Genomic DNA, 9,631 nt, shown 5'->3' with positions numbered 1-9,631 from the left:
GCGCCAGGAACCAGGGGCCACAGGAACCAGGGCCCCTGGTTCCTTGTTCCTGGGGCCCCTGGTTCCTGTGGCACCCCCGCACGGCCCCTGGTTCCTGCAGCAACTTGTTCCTGTGGCCCCCCACCCGGCCCCTGGCCCCTTCCTCGTTCCTGCGGCCCCCACCCAGCCCCTGGTTCCTGTGGCCCCTGGAACCAGGGGCCCCAGGAACCAGGGGCCGGACGGGGGGGGGGCACACAACGCGGTGACACTGACGTAAGGATGAGGTGTCGTGGTTACCGTCGCCATGGAGACCGCGGGTTACGGAGAGCGATAACAGTCGAGAAGTGGCTTTAGGATTCCTTCTTCATCTTCTTCAGGTCCTTAGTGCGTAGGAAACCACACTATTGTTATCCTTCATGTTCATCATGTTTTACTTTTGTCCTCTTCATCTTCTTGTCGTCTCAATACTCATTTTTATCCTTCATCTTCTTCTGATTCTTCTTCATACTCTTCACGTCATGCCTCTTTGTCTTCTTCATCTTCTTGTTGTCTATATGCTGATATTCTTCTCCATCCATTTCATATTCTTGACTTCTTCACATTCATCGTGTCTTACTCCTTGGTCCTCTTCCTCTTCCTCGGTGTCTTGATGCCACTCATCTGAAGGACGACCTTCTCTTGGTTCTATGAACGACGCGTCGTGTTTCTGTTTCAGTGGAACACACGGAGCGTACGGAGGCCATCTTTGATCAGAGCTAGACTGATGAAACCAAACTTAATTGGCGGCTCGCTCAGACGCCGCCGTATGCGACCTGCGACCCCCCCCCCGCGTGTGTGTGTCTTCCCTTTAATGAGCGAGGGGCTCCCCGGGGAGGGGTCAGGCCCACCTGGCCCTAAACTCATTTATTCTCCGTCACAAAGACAGCTCTGTTTGACCCCCCCCGCTGCTACGCGATTGGTCATTAGTCTCCGGGAACAGACAACCTCTCCTCAGGCGGGGCGGGAAACGTCCGCTTGATCGGGGGGGAGGTGGTGGTGGGTGGGTGGGGTGGTGGTGGGGTTGGTTGAGACGGAGGTGGAGGTGGTGGAGGTGGAGGAGGTGGGGGTGGAGGTGGTGGAGGTGTTATGGAGGAGGAGGTGGGGGTGGAGGTTGTGGTGGATGAGGAGGTGGTGATGGTGGTGGTAGTGGTGGAGGAGCCGGTGGCGAGGGTGGTGATGGAGGAGGTGGTGATGTTAGAGGTGGTGGTGATGGAGGTGGTTGTGGTGGTGGTGGAGGAGGAGGTGGTGATGGTGGTGGTGGTGGTGATAGTGGTGGAGGTGGTGTTAGTGGTGGGGGTGAGGGAGGTTGTGGGGGTGTTGGTGGAGTAGTTGGTGGTGTTAGTGTTAGTGGTGTGGATGGTGGTGGAGGTGGAGGTTGTGGAGGTGCTGGTGGTTGTGGAGGTGGTAGTGGAGGGGGTGGTGGTGGTGGTGGTGGTGGCAGTGGTGGTGGTGGTGTTGGTGGGGGAGCTGGTGGTGCTGGTGGAGGAGGAGGTGGCAGGCGAACAAAGAGCTGTATTTTCTCCCTCTTTGTGGAGAGCAGAATAATCCTCTGACAGGACTTGTCCGTAGCAACCGCTTGGCTCCTGTCCTTTTGAATTAAGATCTCAGCGCTGGCTTCCTCCTCGGTTTGGAAGCTCCCCCCATTCAGAGCGTCCAACGTCTGCTGCCCACTCACGCCTCCTCTCGGCACGAGGATGTTTGGTGTCATCTGGCCTACAGCGTTTCATATTTAGAGGAGGGCCTCTCCCACCCTCCGCTGTCACTCACGTCTTACATGATGACAGCAAACAATTTCAATTCAGTCTGTTTAGTTCCTCTAGTGCTCAATGAGCAAGTCCCTTCAATACGCCACCAGGAAACATCTCACAATGTTATTCTATCCTTCCCAAGAATTGACTTGAAACAGCGATCCCGACAGTGATGTAGTGAGACAGAACAGAGCCTTTCGCTTCGCTGTAATGAGGAGAGAATATTCCTCTCTGCATCGCCTTCTTGCTAGGCTGCCCCCATTGATCCCGGCCGCCCGCTCCAACCAATCAGGCGCTGTCCCGGAATGACCCCGTGATCTCACCTGGGAGCCACATCCAGCTGCTGTGGTGGACAGGAGGCTTATGGGCACCGGAGCAGGGAGAATGAAATACCACGGGGGGGGGGGGGGAAGGAGGGGCTGGTGGAGCTGGTACTGGTGCTGGCGGGGGGGGGGGGGAGGTGGTGCTGCTGGAGGTGTTGTTGGGGGTGGTGGTGGTGGTGGAGGTGGTGGAGGTGCTGGTGCTGGTGGTGGTGGAGATGTTGTTGGGAGTGGTGCTGGTGGAGGTGGTAGGTGTAGTGGGGGTGCTGGTTGTGCTGGGGGTGATGGGGGTGGTGATGGTGGTGGTGGTGGTGGTGCAGGTGGTGGTGGTGCAGGTGGTGGTGATGGTGGTGCAGGTGGTGGTGGTGGTGGTGCAGGTGGTGGTGGAGGTACATCCATGTCTCCTTCGATTTGCAGAACTGTCTGTTGAACTTGGGAGGAGAGGCGCCCCACTAACGAGTTTCTGTAATGTAACTGGGGATGTGATCCCTGGCAGGTAAAATAAAATAAAATCAGAACATAATGGAGAGCAGACAGAGTGAGGAGCGGAGCCATGAGTTGAGAGGTCATTAGGCAGAACTCTCGCTGCTCTGCTGCCAGAAGAGAAAATGCAAATGGATTAATTAGTGGATCCGGAAGATAAGACCTTGGTGGATCCTCCGTAGACCTGTGCTCCATGCCTGACATCGCGCCGACGCTCTGGTTATAATTAATCTTTACAAGGCTAATGACCACAACTCACGCTGATTGGGAGATAACTCAGAGTGTTTACTGTAAAGTAGTTCCTCCCATGTTTACAGTAACTTAGTTGGGGGGAGAGGGGGGGTTGGTGGGTGAATGAGCAGCCTCCTATAGTCTCAGGAGGAGGAGGAGGATGATGAGGATGAGGAGGAGGATATTCCTATAGGGCTGTCTCTTCCTGGAGGGCAGCAGAGAGAGAGAGAGAGAGAGAGAGAGAGAGAGAGAGAGAGAGAGAGAGAGAGAGAGAGAGAGAGAGAGAGAGAGAGAGAGAGAGAGAGAGAGAGAGAGAGAGAGAGAGAGAGAGAGAGAGAGAGAGAGAGAGAGAGAGAGTGTTTTGCACTCACGCTGGTCTCTGCTGTGATTCACCTGTCACTCACAGCTCTCTCTTCATGAGGGGCAGCATCCTTCCTCCATGGCTGAGCATCCAGATCCTCAATGATCCCTGAGTCTAGACCAGCACGCCCACGCACACTCCCCTAACACACACACAAACACACACTCACTTCAGCCCCTCCAGCACACACGCACATGCACGAACGCACACACACACATACATTCTGACATCCCCCAACGCACACATACTCACACACACACTCATAGAGCCCCCCCAACACACACGCAGACACACACACAAACACACACACACACACACACACACACACACACACACACACACACACACACACACACACACACACACACACACACACACACACACACACACACACACACACTCCTACAGCCTCTCCAATACACACACACCACGACAAAATACATGATACCAAGTGCTTTATTCACATGCCGGGGAATTTGTGTTTCACACACAATTTTTTATATTTGATCGAGGCAAGAGTGGCCCCACCCCGAGGGTCGCTATGGTAACTGCAGAAGCCCTTATAGATCTGTGCGTCGATGTTGCATCCTGGTTCATAGCCATCATTAACAGGACACCAAGCTGTCTTTAAAGGCTGCTGTCTGAAGGAGGTGAGTCGGCATCCACCTCAAACACGGGGACCACACCAGCATGTGGGGATGGGATCACTGGTTTCCTGGTTTCTCCGGATCGTTGGATGTTGGTGACGTCAACTGGTTAACTCTTGGGGGTCATTCGTTTTTAGAGGGGTCACACTGGACTTATACAATGGATATTCTGGTTAAACAACTCAAACAATTGGTATTCTGGTTAAACAAATTATATTCTGGTTAAAGGTATCCTGGCTAAAGGTATTCTGGTTAACCTACAGGTATTGTGGTTAAAGGTTTAACATATTAAAACCGCTTTCTGGTTACACAAGAGGTATACTGGTGAAATAACAAGTATTCTGGTTAAACAACCGGTACTCTGGTTAAAGGTATTCTGGTTAACCAACGTATTCTGGTTAAAGGTATCCTGGTTAAAGGTATTCTGGTTAACCAACAGGTAACCTGGTTAAAGGTATCCTGGTTAACCAACAGGTAACCTGGTTAAAGGTATCCTGGTTAAAGGTATCCTGGTTAACCAACAGGTATCCTGGTTAAAGGTATCCTGGTTAAAGGTATTCTTGTTAACCAACAGGTAACCTGGTTAAAGGTATCCTGGTTAAAGGTATTCTGGTTGACCAACAGGTATCCTGGTTAAAGGTATCCTGGTTAAAGGTATCCTGGTTAACCAACAGGTAACCTGGTTGACCAACAGGTATCCTGGTTAACCAACAGGTAACCTGGTTGACCAACAGGTATCCTGGTTAAAGGTATTCTGGTTAACCACCAGATAACCTGGTTAAAGGTATCCTGGTTAAAGGTATTCTGGTTAAAGGTATCCTGGTTAAAGGTAACCTGGTTAAAGGTATTCTGGTTAACCAACAGGTATCCTGGTTAAAGGTAACCTGGTTAAAGGTATTCTGGTTAACCAACAGGTAACCTGGTTAAAGGTATTCTGGTTAACCACCAGATAACCTGGTTAAAGGTATCCTGGTTAAAGGTATTCTGGTTAAAGGTATCCTGGTTAAAGGTAACCTGGTTAAAGGTATTCTGGTTAACCAACAGGTATCCTGGTTAAAGGTATCCTGGTTAAAGGTATTCTTGTTAACCAACAGGTAACCTGGTTAAAGGTATCCTGGTTAAAGGTATTCTGGTTGACCAACAGGTATCCTGGTTAAAGGTATCCTGGTTAACCAACAGGTAACCTGGTTAAAGGTAACCTGGTTAAAGGTATCCTGGTTAAAGGTATTCTGGTTAAAGGTATCCTGGTTAAAGGTAACCTGGTTAAAGGTATTCTGGTTAACCAACAGGTATCCTGGTTAAAGGTATCCTGGTTAAAGGTATTCTTGTTAACCAACAGGTAACCTGGTTAAAGGTATCCTGGTTAAAGGTATTCTGGTTGACCAACAGGTATCCTGGTTAAAGGTATCCTGGTTAACCAACAGGTAACCTGGTTAAAGGTATCCTGGTTAACCAACAGGTAACCTGGTTAAAGGTAACCTGGTTAAAGGTATCCTGGTTAAAGGTATTCTGGTTAAAGGTATCCTGGTTAAAGGTAACCTGGTTAAAGGTATTCTGGTTAACCAACAGGTATCCTGGTTAAAGGTATCCTGGTTAAAGGTATTCTTGTTAACCAACAGGTAACCTGGTTAAAGGTATCCTGGTTAAAGGTATTCTGGTTGACCAACAGGTATCCTGGTTAAAGGTATCCTGGTTAACCAACAGGTAACCTGGTTAAAGGTATCCTGGTTAAAGGTATCCTGGTTAACCAACAGGTAACCTGGTTAAAGGTATCCTGGTTAACCAACAGGTAACCTGGTTAAAGGTATCCTGGTTAAAGGTATCCTGGTTAAAGGTATTCTGGTTAAAGGTATCCTGGTTAAAGGTAACCTGGTTAAAGGTATTCTGGTTAAAGGTATTCTTGTTAACCAACAGGTAACCTGGTTAAAGGTAACCTGGTTAAAGGTAACCTGGTTAAAGGTATTCTGGTTAACCACCAGATAACCTGGTTAAAGGTATCCTGGTTAAAGGTATTCTGGTTAACCAACAGGTATCCTGGTTAAAGGTAACCTGGTTAAAGGTATTCTGGTTAACCACCAGATAACCTGGTTAAAGGTATTCTGGTTAAAGGTATTCTTGTTAACCAACAGGTAACCTGGTTAAAGGTAACCTGGTTAAAGGTATCCTGGTTAAAGGTATTCTGGTTAACCACCAGATAACCTGGTTAAAGGTATCCTGGTTAAAGGTATTCTGGTTAACCAACAGGTATCCTGGTTAAAGGTAACCTGGTTAAAGGTATTCTGGTTAACCAACAGGTAACCTGGTTAAAGGTATTCTGGTTAACCACCAGATAACCTGGTTAAAGGTATCCTGGTTAAAGGTATTCTGGTTAAAGGTATCCTGGTTAAAGGTAACCTGGTTAAAGGTATTCTGGTTAACCAACAGGTATCCTGGTTAAAGGTATCCTGGTTAAAGGTATTCTTGTTAACCAACAGGTAACCTGGTTAAAGGTATCCTGGTTAAAGGTATTCTGGTTGACCAACAGGTATCCTGGTTAAAGGTATCCTGGTTAACCAACAGGTAACCTGGTTAAAGGTAACCTGGTTAAAGGTATCCTGGTTAAAGGTATTCTGGTTAAAGGTATCCTGGTTAAAGGTAACCTGGTTAAAGGTATTCTGGTTAACCAACAGGTATCCTGGTTAAAGGTATCCTGGTTAAAGGTATTCTTGTTAACCAACAGGTAACCTGGTTAAAGGTATCCTGGTTAAAGGTATTCTGGTTGACCAACAGGTATCCTGGTTAAAGGTATCCTGGTTAACCAACAGGTAACCTGGTTAAAGGTATCCTGGTTAACCAACAGGTAACCTGGTTAAAGGTAACCTGGTTAAAGGTATCCTGGTTAAAGGTATTCTGGTTAAAGGTATCCTGGTTAAAGGTAACCTGGTTAAAGGTATTCTGGTTAACCAACAGGTATCCTGGTTAAAGGTATCCTGGTTAAAGGTATTCTTGTTAACCAACAGGTAACCTGGTTAAAGGTATCCTGGTTAAAGGTATTCTGGTTGACCAACAGGTATCCTGGTTAAAGGTATCCTGGTTAACCAACAGGTAACCTGGTTAAAGGTATCCTGGTTAAAGGTATCCTGGTTAACCAACAGGTAACCTGGTTAAAGGTATCCTGGTTAACCAACAGGTAACCTGGTTAAAGGTATCCTGGTTAAAGGTATCCTGGTTAAAGGTATTCTGGTTAAAGGTATCCTGGTTAAAGGTAACCTGGTTAAAGGTATTCTGGTTAAAGGTATTCTTGTTAACCAACAGGTAACCTGGTTAAAGGTAACCTGGTTAAAGGTAACCTGGTTAAAGGTATTCTTGTTAACCAACAGGTAACCTGGTTAAAGGTATCCTGGTTAAAGGTATCCTGGTTAACCAACAGGTAACCTGGTTAAAGGTATCCTGGTTAAAGGTATTCTGGTTGACCAACAGGTAACCTGGTTAAAGGTATTCTTGTTAACCAACAGGTAACCTGGTTAAAGGTATTCTGGTTAACCAACAGGTAACCTGGTTAAAGGTATCCTGGTTAAAGGTATTCTGGTTGACCAACAGGTAACCTGGTTAAAGGTATTCTTGTTAACCAACAGGTAACCTGGTTAAAGGTATTCTGGTTAACCACCAGGTATCCTGGTTAAAGGTATCCTGGTTAAAGGTATTCTGGTTAACCACCAGGTAACCTGGTTAAAGGTATCCTGGTTAAAGGTAACCTGGTTAAAGGTATCCTGGTTAAAGGTATTCTGGTTAACCAACAGGTATTCTGGTTGACCAACAGGTAACCTGGTTAAAGGTGTTCTGGTTAACCACCAGGTAACCTGGTTAAAGGTATCCTGGTTAAAGGTATTCTTGTTAACCAACAGGTAACCTGGTTAAAGGTATCCTGGTTAACCAACAGGTAACCTGGTTAACCAACAGGTATCCTGGTTAAAGGTATTCTGGTTAACCACCAGGTAACCTGGTTAAAGGTATCCTGGTTAAAGGTATTCTTGTTAACCAACAGGTAACCTGGTTAAAGGTATCCTGGTTAAAGGTATTCTTGTTAACCAACAGCTAACCTGGTTAAAGGTATTCTGGTTAACCAACAGGTAACCTGGTTAAAGGTATCCTGGTTAAAGGTATTCTTGTTAACCAACAGGTAACCTGGTTAAAGGTATCCTGGTTAAAGGTATTCTTGTTAACCAACAGCTAACCTGGTTAAAGGTATTCTGGTTAACCAACAGGTAACCTGGTTAAAGGTATCCTGGTTAAAGGTATTCTGGTTAACCAACAGGTAACCTGGTTAAAGGTATCCTGGTTAAAGGTATCCTGGTTAACCAACAGGTAACCTGGTTAAAGGTATCCTGGTTAAAGGTATCCTGGTTAACCAACAGGTAACCTGGTTAAAGGTATCCTGGTTAAAGGTATTCTGGTTGACCAACAGGTAACCTGGTTAAAGGTAACCTGGTTAAAGGTAACCTGGTGTGTATTGCAGCCTCTCTCTGACAGCTCCTCACCAGATCCCCTCCTCTCCTTGAGGCGCCGGGCGCGACGCCCTAACCTGTCACTCACAGGCCAGCTGTGGCCCTGGTGGGAGCGCCGATCGGAGATTAGACGCAATTGCGACCGGCGGCGAGTTGTTTTCATGCTCCGAGACGCGGCTGGGATCAGAAGTATGTTGCAGAACCAATTACCCACAGCAAGGCCATTAAACACTTATCCACCAGGGCATTTACTTTCTGATGGATATTAATGTGGAGGAAACTAATCTCAAGCAGCAGAATGTGGGGTTGAATATTAATATCGCCGGACGTTTCCCCCACCGCCATCGCAAAGTCAGAGTAGGGATATCTTGATGTTGACCGACACAGGAGCTCCCCGGGGTTGAAGGTCTTGTGGTTTCGCTCTCCTGGAAACAGGGGAACTCCAGCCTTTATAGCTCCTCTCTCCTTTCTCCCTCTCTCCTCCTCTCTCTTCCTCTCTCTCTCCTCTCCTCTTCCCCTCTCTCCTCCTTCCTCTCCTCTCTCCTCCTCTCGCTTCCTCTCTCTCTCCTCCTCTCCTCTCTCGTCTCTCCTCTTCTCCTCTCTCCTCGTCTCTCCTCTCTCCTCCTCTCTCCTCTCTCCTCTTTCCTCCTCTCTCTCCTCCCTCCTCTCCCCTCCCTCCCTCCTCTCCCCTCCCTCCCTCCTCCCCTCTCCTCTGTCTTCTCCCCTCCTCTCTCCTCTCTCCCAGCCAGAGGCTCTACCACTGTGACAGAGAGCCGGTTCAGCTCAGAGCTGAGTAGCCGACTGTCAGCCGAGGGAACGGGACGAGTTGGCGCTTAACGAACGTTGTGTTCCTGACAGAGATCAGCCTGCGCCGTGTCAACACGGGACCACGTTGTGTATTAATGAGGGCCCCGCTGTAAACACACGCAGGGCCCCCAACGGAGCGATGCATGGACGGACTCCCAGAGTGGCGTGATCGGGAGTGTGCTCACATTCACCACACAGCTGCCGCCATTTCGCAAACATCTTGGCCAGCGTTCCGCTGTCCCCGGACGCCTGCACGCACGGCGCGCCGCATTCTGCAGCCGTCGCGCCTCTCTGACCTGGCACATGTTGGGTCACCCTGCTGTTAGTGTTCCTCCAGGCGTTAAGTGATATCCTGTCTGTCGGGGATGTACAGATATTGCGGCAGACAGATGTGTGGAGACAAATGTGTGCCGAGAGAAGAATGTTAAGTAAATGTGCCTCCTAGTCCTAACAGAGTGTGGATGCATGTGGATGTGTTTGTGTGCTTGTGTGTGCTTGTGTGTGTGTGCTGGAGTGGGCGTGTGTTTGTGCG

This window comes from Gadus chalcogrammus, chromosome 20 (assembly GCF_026213295.1).
Source record: "Gadus chalcogrammus isolate NIFS_2021 chromosome 20, NIFS_Gcha_1.0, whole genome shotgun sequence".
Taxonomy (NCBI): domain Eukaryota; kingdom Metazoa; phylum Chordata; class Actinopteri; order Gadiformes; family Gadidae; genus Gadus; species Gadus chalcogrammus.
Note: the sequence above shows the minus strand (reverse complement) of the source record.